This window comes from Papaver somniferum, chromosome 7, assembly GCF_003573695.1.
Source record: "Papaver somniferum cultivar HN1 chromosome 7, ASM357369v1, whole genome shotgun sequence".
NCBI classification, from domain to species: Eukaryota; Viridiplantae; Streptophyta; class Magnoliopsida; order Ranunculales; family Papaveraceae; genus Papaver; species Papaver somniferum.
In genome coordinates, this window is record NC_039364.1 from 242,559,100 (window position 1) to 242,580,913 (window position 21,814).

The 21,814-nt window shown below is 37.5% G+C and overlaps 1 long non-coding RNA gene across 1 annotated transcript; it reads right to left on the minus strand.

The window, feature by feature from the left end:
* Window positions 1-18,266: 18,266 nt before the first annotated feature.
* Window positions 18,267-20,116, minus strand: LOC113293577. The gene is made up of 3 exons (XR_003332371.1): window positions 19,977-20,116; window positions 18,781-18,838; window positions 18,267-18,579 (listed from the first exon to the last, which is right to left on the minus strand). It is a non-coding gene; the product is annotated as an uncharacterized LOC113293577 (long non-coding RNA).
* Window positions 20,117-21,814: the final 1,698 nt, after the last annotated feature.

The window sequence follows — 21,814 nt, forward strand, 5'->3', positions numbered from 1 at the left end:
AACCGTGGCTATAAAGTTCATGAACCGATTCGAGCGAATCAAACCGTTTTTGCTTCGATTGTGTCTTGTGTAGTTACATAAGATCTAAGCAATTGAACAACTCTCTAACTAGTTCATTTGAGTCATTTGAACTAGTTATGGTGAAGAAGAATATGGTTGATATGAAAGTAATCATATGGCTAACCATTTGGTTAACTATTATTGAACCAACAAATGTTAATGTTTGGGAACGGTTCGTAAACCCAAAATTGGACATTTCATTTATATGTAACAAGCTAAGTTTTCGATCCAACGGTTGAGAAATATTAGCTTGAATCTAATCAGGTTTTCATCTAACGGTGAATATTGAATACTTTGTTACCAAGCTAACATTGATTGCAAACCCTGATTTGAAAACTATATAAGGGAGAACTCTAGCAACTGGGAAACCTAATCCCTACACCTTACGTGTGATACTAGTTGCATAGCTAGAGTCGATTCTCCTTTAACCTTTGGTTTCTTCTTCTAAACCAGTTTTACGACTTAAAGACTTCATTGGGATTGTGAACCCAGACCGATAATACTTTTCTTGTAGTTGTGTGATCTGATCTTGCATCTTCTATCGTTACAAGTACGATTGTAATAATTGGCTCGAGATTTTATATCTCCGATAGGCAAGATAGAAAAGTAATCACAAACACTTCGTCTCATCGTTTGTGATTCCACAGTATCTTTTTTCGCTGCATCGATTAAGATTATTGTGAGATGATCAATAATACTAGGCTGTTCTTCGGGAATATAAGACCAGTTTATTGATTGGTTCCTGTTCACCTTGATTTATCAAAATACGGAACAAAACTCGTAGGTATATTCGTGGGAGACGGATTTACCTATTACCATAGACTTTTCTATGTGATACATATTTCTTTATTAAAGTCTTCGAATTCGGGTCGTAGCAACTCTTAGTTGTGGGTGAGATCATCTAAGGGAATCAAGTACGTAGAATCATGCTGGGATCAGAGGCGTAGGATCATAACTGTACCTTGGATCAGTGTGAGATTGATTGGGGTTCAACAACAGTCTAGACCGAAGTTAATTTGGAGTAGGCTAGTGTCTGTAGCGTCTTAATACAGTGTGTGTTCAATCTGGACTAGGTCCCGGGGTTTTTCTGCATTTGCGGTTTCCTCGTTAACAAAATTGTGGTGTCTGTGTTATTTCTTTTCCGCATTATATTTTGTTATATAATTGAAATATCACAGGTTGTGCGTTGTTCAATCAATTAGAATATCCGATCTTTGGTTGTTGATTTAAATTGATTGGCACTTGGATATTGGTCTTTAGTACCATCCAAGTTATCTATCTAGTATTTGATAAAGACTCGCAGATTTCTATTTGCTTGAGTATATATCAAATCGAGAGATTGAGATATAAACTCTTTGATATGATTTTATCTAGATTGAGTATGACTGTCTAGTTGATTCTCTAGAAAGTATATTGGAGTTTTTCCGTATAGATTGTTAATCGAATTGTTGGGTGTGGTTGTTGTACCCCCACTTTTTCAATTGGTATCAGAGCAGGCAAACACGTTTAACACCTTACAAGTCTGTGTTTGTGGCAATCTGAGTCTGAGGACAGAATCTCTTCTACGCATACCAAGATGTCTTCTAAAGATATTAACTATGCCAAATGTCTTGGGAATACCTCAAAGGATTACTCCTTAGCTGATTCTTCCGAATCCCGAGGTAAGAAGATTGTTTCATCATATGATGACATATCTCTCTCCGATGAGACATTGGGCATTATGGCAAAAGCTGAAATGAAGCTCACCAGAATCTCAAAAAACTCTGCTGAGATTATTAATTTTCAGGATCATGATCAGCTGATTGATGAATTTGAAAAGTCTCTTGATCGAGAACATGAACTCTATAGCATCATTGAGTCATTCTCTAAGAATATTGATAAACTACTCTACAGCGTGAAAAGATTAGTGCTCTTGAAGATCTATTTAAGGAAGACTCAATTAGAGAGCAACGTTTGATCGAGACACATTCATCAGAACTTAACAGGCTTCATGTCAAAAAATAGAAACTAGAAGCATCTCTTACTCTAGCCAATGAACAGTGCAGTTCCTTGGAAAGGGAAAACTCTGTCTTAAGGAGGAATTCTTCTGTGCAAACAAATTCTCATGGATTGTAGTACATGAAGGATCTCCCAGTAGAAGTTTGTGTCAAGAAAGGTTTATATAACTTACAATCTTCTCATATGGCTATGAAGTCCAAACAGGTGTCGTTTGTTGCTTCTCCTCCACGAACATGTACTTTATGTGGGAGAAAGAATCACTATGCTATCCATTGTTTTGCCAGAAGGAAACAAATTTCTAAACTTCATAATTTGCTTCTTTCCACTGTCAATGGAGCATATAGTCAGTTGACTACTGCAGTGAATCGCATGCCTACAGAAAACCAGAAGTTTTATAAATATGATCTCTTTCCTGGAAATCATCACAGAGTTCAAATGCATTCTAGTGGTATAAATTCTTGTGCTGCCAATAAAAGCATTCCCTGTGTTTATAAGACTGGTTCTGGTAAATCTAAGTCTAGAAATGGATTCCTATCCATTCCGATCCTCTTGAACCAGTTGCAAGAGGTCCTAGATTTAGTCCTCAGAAAAAGCCTTCTGACGGAGAAGTTAAACATACAGGGTCTTACTCTTCTGGGATGAAAGACAACCAAAGAAAGGCGAAGAACACGGAGATCAAACTGTCAGATGATATATACAACTCCTTTCTCGATGACCACAATGGAACTAAATTCCACTCTACCACCTGACTCCAGGTATTCTTTTCCTTGTTTCTAACTTGAGAGGTGCAAGGAAATTTATTGAGAAATGCTCAAGTATGTTGTATATTATTTCAGTTTTGGTTTTTGTGCAAGTTTTTTTTTTGTGCTAACAGTCCACAAACGTCCGTGACCTCCTCTTGAGAGTTCTTAGGGTTTCCATAAACAAGAATTTCCTTCTCTAGTTTGCTTAAACATATATAACACTCTATATTGTGTCTCTCCATGCCTATCAAAAAAAATTACATGGAGAACTCTGCAAAATCTTAAGAGATTGTGCATCTTTATATGGAGGAAGACGCTCAAGGACGTGAGTCAATTGAAGAGTTGGTCCGAAAGAAGATGCTTGAAAGAAAGGATCACAACTCCTAGATTGATGATTCTGTCAAGGATTTGATTCGTGTTCAGAACTTTTCAAAGGTCGAGTTTGCAAATCTTCAACTGCAAATAAACCAACTCTTGGATGGACAGGCCAGAATCCTTGCTAATCAGAATATTCGTTGAGAACCTCATATCTTTCAATGAATCCATCAAAGAAGGTATCATTGATTTCCTTTATTCTCTTGACTGTAGACACACCATGTTCATGAGTTAGAACACAACTTTGCGATCAACAACCCGAGCAAGCTGTCTAGCCTTGGTGCAGTCCATGATGAGCTTCTTTTGCGATCAACAACGTTTTCATCTTCTTGTTTTTAGATTTATTTGGTTAAATTCTAAATTTGTTTGGAAGATGATTTTTGCAGTATTAATCTTTATGGTTTTATATATTGCAATATTGTTATGGGATATGTGTGTTTACTTCCGTGAACTATGATTGTCCCATTCCTTATCAAAAGTAAAGTCTTTCGTATGTCGATATACATGTATTGATAAAAGAATGAATAGACTTTTGACAAATACAAAAGTTAAGCCTAGTATGTCAATTATTGATGGAAGATAGGTTAAAATCTTTTGTTTTCAAGGATTATGTATATTGTGTGTCATTGTGCAAATAGTGATGGAAAAGATAATGAATCCTTGTTTTCGGGTCGAGAACTTGTTCGCGGACTCAAGTTCGCGGACTGAGTTCACGGCTCTTGTTCCGGTTCTCTTGATCAACAAAGTTCCCAAACTTAGGTTCAAGGAATAAGGACTTATACATATATGTGTTTCCACAACAATGCTTATACCCACCAATGGTTATATAATCTAAACTCTCATTTCAATCATTGAAACATTCTCAGAGGACGTTATATAGTTGTTATTCACAAATCATTTTTCGCCAGAGCAATTTTCAAAGTGATTGAAACATAACATGACTTTCGTCACTAGGTAAAGATGAATTTGGCTAAAGCGAAAGCTTACCAACACATATTCCGAGAAATAGATAGGCGAGATAAACTCGACTTGAAATACCAAATATGTATAACCAAAGTCTATATAGAAAACGACTTTTGTTTCAAGATAGGAGATAGAGTAGATAGACTTTTGAATGATAGATAAGTTCAAGTCTCCACATACCTTTTAGTCGATGAAGATCCACCAGTTCCTTGAGTAGTCCTTCGTCTTGTATGATGATTGCCATGGAGTTCTTGAGCTCAACAACACTTTCTATCCTAGACCGATACCTTAGCTATAGTAGGCTAGAAATCAAGACTTATAGTTTTGATCACTAACATTGACAAACATGCTTGAGATAGCAACGCATGCGAGTTTGACCGAGCAATGCTCTAACAATCTCCCCATTTGTCAATTTTAGTGACAAAACTATTAATACATATGGAATACAAAAATAAGTAAATTAACTTTTGTAGCTCTTATTCCACATGTCTAATCTTCAACATTAATCGAAATCTTCGTCACTTCCAAGTACTCCAATGATCCCAAAGGTTGTAAGTTCAGCATCATCGTTGTTGAAAATCCGTAGCTATAACAATGAGAAAACATAATTCTTGAACATTGTAATACAATGTCATAGTATCATTATACAACGTCAAAGTTCAATTGTATCACAACTTCAACAACAATAATATGGTGATATGTACCACTCCCCCTTAGTCAATACTCAATCTCACATGGAAACCACTCCCCCTTACATAATGATCCGAAAACCATATATATTTGTAGTGTGAAATACATATTAATTCTCCCCCTTTTTGTCAATAAAATTGACAAAGGTACAAGAACGGGATCCTAATGAAATTTCCTAAAGAGACATTTCATGACCAAAAGAAAGAATATATCAACTTATTTAGATGCAATCATAAATCCGAAGCTAAATGCATTCATCAAGGAGTTTAAAGATACAAGATAACCCCTATAATATTCCACAACCGCACTCCCCACAAAGATTTGCCAATTAAGCACAAGTTCAATTAAGAACTCTCCCCCATAATATGTCATTCTCGAAAGAACAACAAGAGCAACCTTAATTTCGAAAGAAAATAAGGATTTCTTTGGACATAACATTCATGATTAATTTAACCGGAAATGCTCAACATAAGTGAACTTACGGAGACTTAAAAATACTCAATTAGATTAATCACAAGAGAACTCATAATTAATCTAATCGGAATACACAACCAAACTAATCACAAAAAGTAATCAATTTAATCGGTCATGCTCGACATAAAGTACCTCACGGAGCAACAACTAAGCCAAAACAATAACTCAGTCGATAGAGCTCAACATAAGACACCCTATGAAACAACACAGTATATACACAACAATTGTGGATCGGAGATCGACCTAATACCGTGGAATAAGCAAGGACTCATTTTATTTTCCATCACCATTTGCACAATGACCTACAATAGACATAATCTTTGTAAACAAAAGATTTTAACCTATCTTCCATCAATAATTGACATAATAGGCTTAACTTTTGTATTTGACAAAAGTCCATTCATTCTTTTATCAATACATGCATATCGACTTACGAAAGACTTTACTTTTGACAAGGTATGGGACAATCATAGTTCACGGATGCAAACATACATATCCCATAACAATTTGCAATATATAAAAACCATAAAGATTAATACTGCAAAAATCATCTTCCAAACAATTTAGAATTTAAACCAATAAATTTAAAAACATGAAGATGAAAACGTTGGACATAGCTATGTATAATCACAATAATGGCTATTCCAACCTCTAGTTATTCTTCTAAACAAAACAAGAAAATAGAAGATTTACTAGGCAATGTAGAGCTTTCTCAGAGCATCTACTGAGAATTCCTCCTCATTATTGAAAAACCCATTGATTATGGGATCGTTCAATTCCTCCAAATCTTCAGAAATATCAGTCAACTCACTAAGTTCTCTTTTTAGCCCACGCAAGGTGTTCTTGGTTAGAGACAACATTTGTTCATAGTGAACTATCTCTTCTAAAGACGAAACAATTTGAGATTTTAAATTGTTTCTTTTGTTGATGAAATCTTTCACCGAACCCCGGAAGTTATCATCAAGTTGATAAAAAACACAAGAGACAGTTAGAGGAGGAACCTTCTCCGCTATTTGTAGTCTTTACTTTCTTCACCCTTGAGGAAGAGATTCCTTTACACAGATATACATTAACTGCTTCGACTGCATCCCTGCTTGTGGTGCCTATAGTTACATGAGCCATAAAACTGTATCTTTTAGGAGGAAGTCTACAAATAAATTTAGATAGACTTATGAACGACTAAACCCTAGAAGAGAAAATCTTCTGTAGTTTAATGATCAAATATATATATTGTTAGGAGAATATTTTCTTAACAAAAATAAAAAAAATACTTGAGCCACAGAGATGCAAAACCTCATTTTCTCAAGTTAAAGATGAGGATGCGAACGTCTCTGGAGCTAGACAGTGACGTTGTGAGCCAAACGCTCCCCTTGTTTATCACATAGTGATTTACCAAGGTTTGTTGTATAAACAAATTTTCTACCTCTTCTGACTCTGGAAGTTGTGTTTTATGTGTCCCATGTTGATTATCCAGATTCATCTTTTGCATGTTCTTTTGCAGTCTGGAAATTATTTTGTTGTTCCTCTTGAATCTCCAACATGTGCTTTGAACATGATTTGCATTTCCACAAAATGAACAAATCAAGGACCTTTTGTCTTGTTGAAGTGCCTTCTGTTTATCACAACCGCCAACCTTTGTTTTTTCATGACAAAAAGATACAATGGGGTTGACAATGCCTGCAGCCTTGCTTTTAAATCCTAAACCATTTGTGTTTACAAAGGATTTTTGACCAAATAACATTGCTGAGATTTTGTCAGAACTTCGAGATAATCTTTGTAGATCATCCTTGAGAGTATTAGTCTCTTTTTCCTTTAGTGCAATGGTTCTGGTGAGTTTATCATTAAGACGGTCTATCTCAAGATCTTTCACCTTGATTAATGATTCTTGTTTCTTCAATGAAGCTTTTAATTGAAGATTTTCTTGAATAACCTCTTTATTCAAGAATTCAAAAATCTCTGTGTCAGACTCAATTTCCGAATCAGACTTTGAGTATGTGGATGTTTCTGCATAAGCTGAGAGTTCATCACATCCATCAGACGTATTCAAAACGTTGACACATAAGGATTTTTCTTTCACAGAATCATTAGTAGCAAAAGCTGACAGAAGATGTTTATCACATCTAATGCTTCTTTTCACAAATTCTTTGATCCTTTCTGTTATTAATGGTTTATCGAACCAATCACCATTTGAGCAACATTCATCAGCCAAAGAAAAGTTAGAGGTTTCACTTGTGTCAGAAACAACATTGAATGCAAAGGTTTGAACATAGTTTTGATCAAGAATTTTTACCTTTCCAATAGGGGTATTTTTGGAGAGGGTGTTGAGGTTATTTCCTCCATCGATGCCATGCTTCTTAGAAACGTATCTATTGTCTTCAAATATAGTTTCTAAGATATCCCAGGCATATTTAGACCTAGTGCAAGTAGACACATAGTGCTGAAGGTCTGGGGTAATGGCCTGTCTGATATCATTTAATCCGTCAGAGTTTTGCATTGCAGCAAGAGATTCTTCAGGACTATAACTATCAACATCCTTAGATATAGATACATCGCCTTCAGTATTAACCGGAGGATCATAGCCATCAACAACACGTACCCAGGTTCGAAAATCACGAGCTTGAAGAAAAGCACACATATCAACTTTCCACCATGGATAGTTTGAGCCATCAAAGACTGGTGGCACGTTAATAGAGATAACACCTCTGTCCATAGATTCAGATCGCTACAAACACAGACTTGTAAGGTCTTAAACGTGTTTTCCTGCTCTGATACCAATTGAAAAAGTGGGGGTACAACAACCACACCCAACATTTCGCTTAGCAATCTGTATGGAAAAACTCCAATATACTTTCTAGAGAATCAACTAGACAGTCAGACTCAATATAGATAAAAAATTATATCAACGAGTTTATATCTCAATCTCTCGATTTGATATATACTCAAGCAAATAGATATCTGCGAGTCTTTATCAATACTAGAGAGATAACTTGGATGGTACCAAAGATCAATATCCAAGTGTCAATCAATTTAAATCAACAACCAAAAGGTCGGATATTCTAATTGATTGAACAACGCACAACCTGTGATATTTCAATTATATAACAAAATATAATGCGGAAAAGAAATAACACAGACACCAGAATTTTGTTAACAAGGAAACCGCAAATGCAGAAAAACCCCGGGACCTAGTCCAGATTGAACACACACTGTATTAAGCCGCTACAGACACTAGCCTACTTCAAACTAACTTCGGTCTGGACTGTAGTTGAACCCCAATCAATCTCACACTGATCTAAGGTACAGTTATGCTCCTACGTCTCTGATACCAACAGGATACTACGCACTTGATTCCCTTAGCTGATCTCACCCACAACTAAGAGTTTCTACGACCCAAAGTCGAAGACTTTAATAAACAAATCTGTATCACACAGAAAAGTCTACGGTAATAGATAAATCCGTCTCCCACGAATATACCTACGAGTTTTGTTCCGTGTTTTGATAAATCAAGGTGAACATGAACCAATTGATAACCCGGACTTATATTCCCGAAGAACAACCTAGTATTATCAATCACCTCACAATAATCTTAATCGACGCGGCGAAAGAAGATATTGTGGAATCACAAAAAATGAGACGAAGATGTTTGTGACTACTTTTTATCTTGCCTATCGGAGATATCAATCTCAAGTCAATCCTTACGATTGTAATCGTACGATAGAAACAGCAAGATCAGATCACACAACTACGAGAAAGTAGTATTGGTCTGGCTTCAAAATCCCAATGAATTCTTTAAATCGTTAACCTGGTTTAGAGAAGAAATCAAAGGTTAAAGGAGAATCGACTCTAGCTAATACAACTAGTATCACACGTAAGGTGTGGGGATTAGGTTTCCCAGTTGATAGAGTTCTCCCTTATATAGTCTTTCAAATCAGGGTTTGTAATCAATGTTAGCTTGGTAACAAAGCATTCAATAATCACCGTTAGATGAAAACCTGATTAGATTCAAGCTAATATTTCTCAACCGTTAGATCGAAAACTTAGCTTGTTACACACAAATGAAATGCACGTTTCTAGGATTGTATAACCGTACCCAAACTTGTACATTTGTTGGTTCAACAATAGTTAACCAAATGGTTAGCCCTATGAGCAATTTCATATCAACCATATTCTTCTTCACCATAACAAGTTCAAATGACTCAAATGAACTAGTTAGAGAGTTGTTCATGCTTAGGACTTATGTAACTACACAAGACACAATCGAAGCAAAAACTATTTGATTCACTCGAATCGGTTCATGAACTTTATAGCCACGGTTTGCAAAAGTATTCCTTAGTTTATACAAACATGAGTTCAAGAACAATCGTCTTTAGATATAACCAACTCGAGTTCGCGGACTGGGTTCGCGGACTTAAGTTCCCGAAAGGATTTCACAAACTCCAGCAGATTTTCTCGGGTCGAGAACTTCCGCCAGTTCGAGGACTGAGTTCGCGGACTGAGTTCACGGCTCTTGTTCCGGTTCTATTGATCAACAAAGTTCGCAAACTTCGGTTCAAGGAATAAGGACTTATACATATATGTGTTTCCACAACAATGCTTATATCCACCAATGGTTATATAATCTAAACTCTCATTTAAATCATTGAAACATTCTCAGAGGACGTTATATAGTTGTTATTCACAAACCATTTTTCGTCAGTGCAATTTTCAAAGTGATTGAAACATAACATGACTTTCGTCACTAGGTAAAGATGAATTTGGCTAAAGCGAAAGCTTACCAACACATATTTCGAGAAATAGATAGGCGATATAAACTCGGCTCAAAATACCAAATGTGTATAATCAAAGTATATATAGCAATACGACTTTTGTCTCAAGATAGGAAATAAAGTAGATAGACTTTTGAGTGATATATAAGTTCAAGTATCCACATCCTTTTAGTCGATGAAGATCCACCAGTTCCTTGAGTAGTCCTTCGTCTTGTATGATGATTTCCATGGAGTTCTTGAGCTCAACTACACTTTCTATCCTAGTCCGAGACCTTAGGTATAGTAGGCTAGAAATCAAGACTTATAGTTTTGATCACTAACATTGACAAACATGCTTGAGATAGCAACGCATGCGAGTTTGACCGAGCAATTCTCTAACATCCACCCCTAGCAATAATACTGGAGGAGCGGGTGTAGTTCTGGTGTCTCCCACTGGTGAAGTCTTTTCGCATTCCTTCAAGCTGGACTTTCAGTGCACCAATAATTCAGCGGAATATGAAGCTTTTCTCATAGGGTTGTCGCTGGCCGAACAAGCAGGCGCCACGTACCTGGAAGTTAGAGGTGAATCTAAGTTACTGGTTAACAAGATGAATAGAGTATATGCACTAAAAGAGGTAACACTGGCTCCGTATAGATCTGAGGCGCAAAAGTTATTGAATTACTTCGCTGAATGTAACCATAACTCATGTCGGTCGAAGTAACAACAAACATGCTGATTTCCTAGCCACATTGGCCTCGAAGCTGCAATTCGAAGGTTTAGAAGAAACCCTAACAGTGAGGAGATGGAGTGTAGCATCGACATGGCTCTTATAGTCCAAGGATGCTGAAACAAACGATTGAAGGACATCGATTATCCAAGAGCTCAACATTTCACTTTCCCAAGGAAAGGTTAGTCTCAAAACCCTACAAAATTTCTTCATGCTTCACGGAGTGTTATATCATCGAAACCCAGATGGCTCCCTATCGAGATGTCTCGGCGATGAAGAAGCACAACTACAGCTTAACTACGTTCATGGATAAGTTTGTGGAAAAACGTTGGTGGTAACTCTTTACCGTCGTCTTCAATGCCTTGGCTACTACTGGCCGGATATGGAGGTTCAGTCTCGATTGCTCCAAGGGTATTGCTCCAACTGTCAAGCACCGCCACATCAATTGGAGATCTTTAACATTGACCATGCTGGGGACTGGCGAGAGCCATACATCAATTACCTCCGCGACTGTGTACTCCCTGCTAATAAGAAGGATGCAGCCAAGACGAAGCAAAAATCCAAAAGATTTGTGTTTCATGAAGGAACTCTGTACCGTAAAAGCTTTGGAAGTGATCTGTTACGATGTCTAGCAAAAGTGGAAATCCCAATTATGTTGAAAGATACGCATGAAGGTGAACACCAAGGGAAGAAGAAATTATTCCTCCAGATACACGAGAAGTATTACTGGATAATTATGGAAGATGATGCAGCGGCGTTTGTTCAAAAGTGTCACGAGTGACAAATTCACGGAAGCCTCATCCACGCACCTTCTACTCCCCTACACTCGGTGAGTAGTCCGTGGCGTTTTTAAAACTGGGGACTTGACATCATTGGGAAGATTAACCCGCCATCATCAAAGCAGCATGAATATATCATAACCGCAACAGAGTACTTTACTAAATGGGTTGAATCCATTCCTCTGAGAGGAACTACTGGAGCAACAATTGCAACATTTATTAAGGAATACATCATTTGTCGTTTTGGCGTGCCTAAGCACATCATTACTGATAATGGCACTCCCTTCGTCAACAAGCAAGTACAAGAGTTACTCGAAGAATAAGGAATTAAGCAAGTCTTCTCTACTCCTTACTATCCCCAAGGGAATGGGTAAGCCGAGAGTACCAACAAGACTTTAATCTGAATTCTCAGTCGAACAATGCATGATAATCCACAGACATGGCACGAACAACTGCCCATAGTACTATGGGCATATCGAGCGGCACCTAGAAGATCCACAGGCGTCTCCCCCTATTCACTTGTCTATGGTGCGGATGCAGTTCTCTCGGCAGAGATTAAAATTTTATCGGTCAGAATTGCAGCAACAAGTGGAGTTTAAGGGTATGAAGCCGCAACATCAAGTGCCAGAATAGCAGAGCTAGATACTCTGGACTCTAAGAGAACTAAGGCGGAAGAACATGCTCAGGTATACAGAAATAGGGTTTCTAGAGCATACGATAAGGCCGTAAAACCTCGAGATTTTCAAACAGGAGATCTGGTATTGAAGACTGCTAAGCACATTCAACAAGACATGTCTGCACCGAAGTTCTCTCCAAAATGGGAAGGACCTTATGTGGTTACCAAAGCATATAACAGTGGGTACTACAAGATTGTCAAAGAAGATGGAGGCAAATTGGAAGCGATCATCAATGGAAAATGGCTCAAGGCGTACTACGCGTGACCATCACTCCATCTCTCGCCGTTTCACGACACGGCCAACCAGGCATTTTCCGTTTCCCTCGTTTTTGAGTTATCAAAGTTTCATTTAGTCAGAACATATTAATGAAAATTCCATTTGCTTTTCCCAAAAACCAATACAATTCAACAAAATTTTTTTTTCAGAACCCAAATGAAAAATCAGACATTCTCATGGCTGCACATTCAAAATAACAACTCAGAAAAGACCATCCAATAAGTTGTAGTTTCTTGAAAGCATCATTTTCAGCCTGTTTTGGTACCTTTCAGTCCTACTCTTCAAATCCCGGATTTCCTGTTACACCTTTTGAGATTCAGCAGTCAGAGCCTTTTCCTCTTCCAAAATAGCCTTTGTAGCAGGAACGACGTTGGCAAAGATGCCGGCTCGATCAACTTTAACAATGTAAAGACGGTGTCGCAGCTAGCTTACATTAAACTTCAGGGATTCGCAGGTAGATACCATGTTTTCCCACTTTTCAACAGTTGCTTCAGTGACGTCGCGAATGGATGTGCCTTCCATTTCAACAATCATGGGCAGAAGACAGTTCACTGTGGTGACCAACGCAGACGAGCAATGCTACACCACGTTCCTGGTTGCAATGTGGCCGTATCTTCTCCATATTTTCGTGTACACAGCCACGAACTCCTTCCGCACCAAGAATCTACCTACACTTCTGTAGCTAGAAGATAAACACTTCATGTGGATATCGAACGGCAAACCTGCATTGGGCTATTCGTAGCAAGAAATACCAAAATAATCATTTTCCTCTGCAGCAGTTGGCGTACTCGAGTTTGAAGGAAGAGGTGTGGTCAGATCGTCGTCATCAACCACGGTCACGCATGTTCCAACTGGGTATACCTCTGCACACAAAAAAATCTCTCTTTGTTAACTACTGATGGTAGCAAGCAAATATCTATTTGTCAGTGAAAAGCACACCAGAATGATCTTCTTGACTCGGATGACCCGGATGGAGGAGTTGTCACAAGACCCAGGAGTTTGCCCACTCTGAAAGAAAAAAGAAGCAGCGATGTTATGAGGAAAAGAGGAATTATCACTTCAAAATAAGGAGATAATTAGAATCATACTCTGGAAGCGAGCCGCCTGCGTTTGACTAAGGAATCCGGCTCACTCGGGGATGATTCACTTCTGTTCGACATAATGAAGAGATATGAATTCAACGAGAAGGGTCTTTATTCTTAACTGAGAGGAACAATCTAGTTTCATATGCATATATATTGAGGAAACCCTAAGAAGAAACATATGCCGAACAACCCCAACGGGACTTATCCGATAGCCAAGGATTCAACCCTGACTGGGTAACATTTCTCATCGAAACCCTAAGGAAGACCGAAAGGAAACATCCAGATAGTCAAAGGACAAATACGTCTCCAGCTTAAAGCCCTGGCAGCCACTTTCCTGGTAATATTTACTTACTCTAGCTTGGCCTTTTATCGCTTGTCTATCACCATCCCATGCTTACCCCGCAACAATGCCACTGTTACGTGCTAAGCAGGGGACTTAATGTTGATGGTGGTTTTTAGTTCAGGGCTAAATTTGTAAAACCCTGCATTTAATGTGCCGTCACTCTACAAGGAAACGGAGTCATGTAAAAGTGATGAGTGTTCAACCTCTTCACTGGCGCATTTATTGAGCAACTCAATATTTTCTCATGAAATTTGTCCAGAATGGTGCATGTAGCAACAATCCCAGATACTCTGTAAATTTTGGCACCTTGCCTGTATTACTCAGTTAATATAAGTTTCTTTGAATGCTTTCTGTGCTATGTTCCCCGGCTGAACCCTTAATGTTGATATGGCATGACAATTTGTGTTCACTCGCAGCAAAGTAGCACGAATTTCCAAATATCAAGGATAAGGTCTTTGCATAAAGTATTCAATAAGAAAGCATACTGCTCTCTGGCAATGAACTTAAAGAACTCTGTGTCAACACATATAATTCAATCAATTTTGTGATAATTCAAAAGATTCGGATATTACCCTGACTAATTTGCAAAAATTAGGGTTTTGTGCCTTGCGCAGTATATCGGACCTTGCCTGCCAAAATTAATCCTAGGGAAACTAGGTAATTAATCTGCCATGGATTAGTAGGTGCAAAATCTTGCTCAGAATCAGAAAACAAGAAATAAAGGAGCTGCAGAATATGAGCAGCAGCAAAGGGAGGCGTGGCCATGCCTTAGGACAGTCGGCGCCATATGCCATTGGCCATGCCCCGTGTTGCCTAAACCGGCCCTATTTCCCTCGACCAATCAGGTCACCTTAAACCCGCCACACGCACATAAGTTGTGTCTGGGCCCATACTTGTCGGCCATATTTCCCCAATCAGGTCGCTTTAAAATTGCCACACCCATACCAGAAGTGTGGCCACGCCCGCGTTTGGCCGACCCTCTCTTTTTCGACCAATCAGGTTGCTCTAAACCTGCCGCAGTATTTAAAAAGAGAGGCAAAACTGCGCCAATACCAAATTGGCTTTCGAAAGTTGCACCAATGCGCTAACTGGCATGCCAAACGTGCATGCCCAACGTGCCGGACGTGCCACTTTGGCACAAAAGCATGCTGAACGTGGCAACATACCATAAATAATGCACTTACGTGCCAACCCATCTTCTGTTCGTGGCCAACGCCATAACAGATTGCAATGTGGTTATCCTAACCAAAAACACGACCTTGCATGGTCGAAACCCTAATTTCCAGTCGTGGCACAAATTATGCCACTTCGGGTTCCCACAACATGCCACGAGCCGTGCGGGACCCAGGAAGCCCTAATAAAGACGCCATATCATAGCCACCCGTGGCAATCCTTGCTCATGTGGTTTTTTCCATATGATGGCCTGGCTATGGCACCATTTGCACAAAACGTCGATGCGTCACGGACACATGCCACATGTCGTATGCACTAATTAGGGTTCTGGCACGCCAAACCATAATTTAGGCAAAGTTGCTATGGCAACCAAGCCAAGTAACGTTTCCCAGAGCATTGGGATTGATGTGGCAACATGGCCAATGTTGCCACGCCACATTTGGGTCTAACACCAATGTGCCAAAATCTAGCGTCCATGGATACGCCAGGCACTACTTGCACCATCGTGCCACTGGCATGCGCTAACTATGTCAGCCACGCCACCATGCCGCAGCGCACGTGCTAATTAGGGTTTCGATACGCCAAACCCTAATTTAGCTAAAGTCGCCATGCCAACTAGGTCAAGTGATTCTCTTAAGGCCTTAAGTTTAACTTAGTAACAGGTCCAATGTTTCCGGAGCCATATTTGGGTCTAACACCAATATGCCAAAACAACTGCCACGGCTACGCCAGGCGCCACTTTGCTATACAACAAGATGTGGCCATAATCAATGGACATCCTTTCTCATAAGCTACAATGTAAGCCATCCAAATTCGCCATGGAATTGACAGGCCTGTGGCAAGTTTTAGGCGGCCAACCAAGGAAAGCCTAATAGAATCACATGCTATTTTCATATGGCAAGTCTCTTGACTTTGACTTGCTACACGTAGCAATCTGCTACACGTTTTTTCACGAAAACACTCGAGACATCGAACATGTCACAAACTGGGGGATGCTCATCAGGGTATTGGTCTGGCGGTTTACAGCGTGCGGCATGCAAAACGTCCATCATAAGAAAGTGTCAGGAAAAAATGGCAGTTAGTGGAGGCATGAAGTAGTGGGTGTAAATAAACCCGTTTCCTTCATAGTATAGGCATGGTTTCTGGCAGTTACACGTTACTCCACTCTTCCATCACTTAATCACTATCACTTCCTACGAGACCAGGGTGTATTCAATTATGACTTGTATAAATAGGTTTTACCTATTTCCACCAAACAACAAGTTTTGGTGAGAACAACAACACAGTTCCAGAAAAATACCAAAGAACTGATAGCTTTCATTTCGCAAGCCAGTTCCAAATTCTGATACAAGTCATAAAACATCCACACCTTCAGAATGAACCATTCTGGTCTCAACACCTTCTTCGCTTCCCTCCCTAAGACCAACCATTCTCCTTCACTTTGTGACCGAAGCAAGACTGGAACGACCAGTTCTTGGTTTAGGCTAGGATTGTACAAATTGATCTCTCGAAACTAAAAGTACTCCCGTGCAGTGCATTTATTTTAGGTTTAGACTCGTTTCTCATCCACACACCCAAATTTACTAAAACCAGCAGAAACAATTTTTTACCCAAAAACACCGTGAAACCCATAATTGGTGATTTGATAGGATAATCATTCACATAGTTCTTGGAATTCAGACGTACCAATTCTAAACTTGTTTGGAAGTGTGGCAAATTGTTTCCAAGATTGTAAGTATGAAAAAGGACTTGCAAAGTAAAGATATCGACGTACTTTGAACATGTGCAGTAACTCTTATCATTAATTGTTCAAAGATATTCCTTAATTGCTAAAGGAGAATCCCATGATCGAAATAAATTGAGAATCTTTTAAATAAGGTTTCTTAGTTTTTATATGCTAATTAATTTCCAGCAATTAAATGCATATCTTTAGAAAATAATAATTAGTAATATGTATTTACTGATTATAGATCTTTCTATTAGGATTTCGATCAATATTTGGACAGTGCATTTCCAGGAGTTATGAAAACCGATTTTGTGTTTATTGCATATCTTTGAGAATATACGGTTTTGAAAATCCCTTGGTGTCCAAACTTCCGTGTCTATAAATATTGAAGTTTGCATTTCTAGCAAATTAATCCTCAGAGCCAGCAAAACTACCTAGTTGTGTTGTTACTGGTGGAACCGCCTACTCTGAGAGGAAAGTAACCTAATTAGGAGAAATCTCTTACGGCCGCTCAGTTTAAAGACTTCTTTGAGATTGAGAATCTCTATTAGTACCGTTGGTAGGAAACTAGATAATTGCGGCTTATTATTAGTTTTCGATTGATTTGATTGACTAGCGGTTGTTCACTAGTACAAATCTTCACATAGGTCACACTTAATCACCGTGTCCATAGGATTTTGGTCATGGATTTTTTTCACTCCAAAAATGTGGCATCAGGTGCCGTGACAAAGAGGTACCTTTATGGCTACATAAAATTTGAGTGACTATAAAATTTGATAAACCATGGCTATACCTCTATAACCGTGTCTATATGGTACTCATTATTTTTTTTGTAGTTAGGCATTTTCACTATCACCATGGCCATAGGATCCTTATAGACACATAATTTGATTATATGTGGCTAAAGTTTACCTTAAAGTCACGTGAATTTTATTATAGCCGTGGCCTTTGTCATCAATTGGACACGCAAAATTCATTTTTTCATGGACAATTCATGAGTTGCAGTCACACTAATTTTTCTCAACCATGGCCATCTCTATCATTTGGACACACAGAAAATAATTCAACATGGCCAATACATGATTTGTAGTCACATTTAATCTCTATCATTTCGAGTGGCCATCTCTATCATTTGGACACACGGTACCATGGCTATCCATATTTTTGGACACGTGATAAACATTTTACATGGCCAATTAATAAGTTACTGCTACTAAGAATTTGTAGCTATTGTTCACCTTTCGGACACAGAGGATACCACAAACCATGGCGATAACCTTTATAAAATGACACAAAACGTATTCAACGTGGCAAATATTAGCTTTTAGTCACTCGAAAAAATTGCAATTTTTATCGCTCAATTTATCTTCAGGGACCTATTGGCCCCCTCTTTTATCATTCGTAGCAAAACTCACCTAAATAACCATCCATAAAAAATTAATCAAGACTACAATTAGAATTGAACCAAAATAATCTTTATTCACAATATAATAAACGTCTCGATATCTAATAATTGTGCAGTAACCTCAAGATAACAAAATTTTAGAGGGAGACTTAAAAGTTTAAACATCCAAATCCTACAGTCCACGACTATTTCTCTTAATAATTAGGTTGCAGTCTTGAGTCTCTTGCTGGATCTCCGAGACTTCAGTTCCCCGCTCTTCATATCTGAAGGTTTCTTCTTCTTTGTCTTCTTAGTGTTTGGGTCAGAATCATGTTCATCAGGGTCTGAAAGTGGATGACCCTGTAGCAAGCCAGTGGATGTGTAATTAAGGGAAAAAACCATGTTAACAGTTATCTGTGGAGGTTTGTACTAGTGACAAGAATGGGGCAAAATGTAAAATGAACAACATACAACATTCACAAATAATAATAGTTCTCACTGATATGTCATTACCGATAGCTATCAGTAAAAGAAATTCTTTATATCAGAGTTCCAACTTACTAATTGTCACACGCGGTTGAGAATCTTCAAACTGGTTCACCAGAAAAGCTCCAGTTGCCTACAATTGCACAACAACACAGAAAAATTAGAGGGTTCATATAATATAACATCGGTTTACAACATATTCTAGGTCAAAGATTCTTGTCTAGTTAAAACAACATGATTGACCTTTTGTAGCAATCGACAAAGAACTACTAGTTTTATAAGTACACAATCGTAAGGACAACAAGCCAATTCTTAAATACATTGAATTGCACATTCGAATTTACATGAAAACAAGTTCCCTATGCAACAAGATACAGTAACACAGGATAAGGTACAAGAAAAAGAATAGTTTAGCTATATTTTAGTAAAAAACCAACAAGTGAAATTGAATGCCATCACCTTGAAAACACTCTGGTTGCATTGTTGAAGACATAACAGACAACTAAACTTGTACATTGCTCATTAAACTTCCATTCAACTCTGAAAACAACAATTAAGGTTACTAAAATCATGTGAGAACCATTTCGAGGCTAATATGGTGTACAAATAAGGAGATGAGTTTAAAAGGCTTATTATGATCCTAATAACAATCAATTTTCGGGAAACCAACACTAGTTTAAAGCAAAACTTGGAAAAATTTCAAAAAAAAACTAGATGATACACACAAATAATAACAATCAATAATAACATGAACTAAGACAATACAGGGATAGTGTATTACAGGGAGGGATAATATTGGTTTCTACACGTGAATAATAATCAACACTTAAATGATATACCTAAGAAAATCAACATACACAACCTAACGATTTTTAAACTAAAGATTCAATAACTAACTAGCTCTGCATGGGTGTGAATAGACAAGATTCAATTTCATTTTCAAGGATAATATCATAATTTTGAGCTAACGGAAGAAATTTCCAGGCACTTGCCAAACTTGTTGAAATTTTATTTCTTTAATATAAGATCCAGTAAACATTACTAACCAATTATAACATCTTGCCAACAATAATAGAATAAACAGGCCAACAAGCCAGTTTCGCCAACGATTTGGAATCTACAAACAAATTTTAAAGAAATCTAGTAGAAACCCAAAAAAATAGCTATGAGATCATACAAAGTACATATAAAAATGTTAAAATTCACATAAATGTAATTAAAGTAAATCTTCATAACCCTAACTCATGCAAAAATAAGGATCCTAAACATACGATGCAAACAAGGAATCCACAACTTTACCAATTGGTTCAGAGCGCTACCTCAGACTTCATTATGTTATCTACAAAATCAATAAATTCCAACCAAAATAAGTTAGTGACACTATTTAATCAATTAAAATCAATCGAACGACAACCAGTAAATGAGACTTAACCCATCAAAAATCAATCAAATGATAACCAATAAATGAGACTTAGCTTTAGTGGAGGTGTTCCAACTTGTACATCCTTAAACTCCTTCAAAATTTGGGGATTTTTAGGGTTGAAAATAAAACGTAATCAATCAAACAATTTCAGTTCTTAAGAACAATCCCTAAATCCCTAAAACAACAGAACCCTTAAATCTCCTTGGTTTTCCCTTAAACCCTCAATGAATTTCACCTTTCACTTCAACAGAAACCCTTAATCCTCAACGAATCTAAAAGAAAGGAGTATCAGAAAGAATAAGAGAAGAGAAGATGCAGAGAGGTGAGAAAGCGGCGCAAAAATGGGATAGTGAAGAAATTAGGGTTATTGGGTGATTATATCTCTAAGGGGGTCATACGGTGTAGCACGTTGGATAAATGTACAGCTCCGACACCTACTTGATTGGTCGAGAAAAATTCAATGGTTATTTTACAACCATGTGTAAATACATCAAACGATCTTTGGTATACCTTTCTCACTTGGACGTGTTTCACAACACATGCCTTATACTCTAGCGGACATGGTAAACTTATATATGAAGTTTTTAATCTAAGGAATTTTTTTTTCTTCTATCAACTTTATTTAATTTGATGGTTGGTATGCTCCCTCCCAACGCGGAGGTAGCGGTTCGAACCCCGTAATTGTCATAAATAACTCCTTATAAGGAGTCCAAGACCGCTGTTCCAAACCATCAAAAAAAAATTTATTTAATTTAAAATGTGGAATTAGATAAGGAGTTTTTATATAAAAAGTTTACGAATTTTTTCTTCTATTTTTTTATTCTATCAACTTTATTTAGAACGTGCAACTTTAAATGTCATGGATTACTGATAAAATTATTGGGTGATGATACTGGTAAAAAATCATCCATGTATAAATACTGGAAATCTCAATTGTAACCTTGATTGGATAATTGAGAATGAAACTTGGGAAAAATAATGAACTCGAAAATTTTTATTGACCTTTGAATCGTCGAAATTCTAAATAATATATGAGAATTAAAACGAATTCGGTGAAAAGGAATCAAAATAAATGAAGAACTCGAAAATTGTTATTGACCTTTTTAAACTTGCCTTATTATTATTGTAGTAAATGTATTTTTATTATATTTTAGAAAGAAAAAAAAATGAGAATTAAAACGAATTCGGTGAAAAGGAATCTGATAAATGAATTGAGTGTCTGAGTAACAAGATGACTGAATTCTTATCGAAATTCAGTATGGGGATCCAGAATTATCGATCTTCATAATGTGCATCCAATATCTTTTAACATTATTCAATTTCAACTAGCTGTTAGCTACATCCACCTATTTATATCTTGACCTCATTTAGTTTTACGCAATATCTAAATCTATAAGTACATCCTATGAGATCGTACGAAATCTGGAGTCAGGTGTATATTTCGACAAATAATGGAGTCAGGTAAATATTTATCGAGGGGATATATATGTGTTGCACTTTGCTCGACTTTGCTCAATCAACTCGGTTTCCTTCGGATTTTCCAATTATCCATTGATTTTTTATAATCGAAAATTGTTGATCTCTGAGCGTATATGTAATTTTCTATGCATATCCGATTAGAGCAAATAAACTACGGATATATGGAATTTTGTATGATACTTAATCATCTTGAGTAAACCTGTTAGA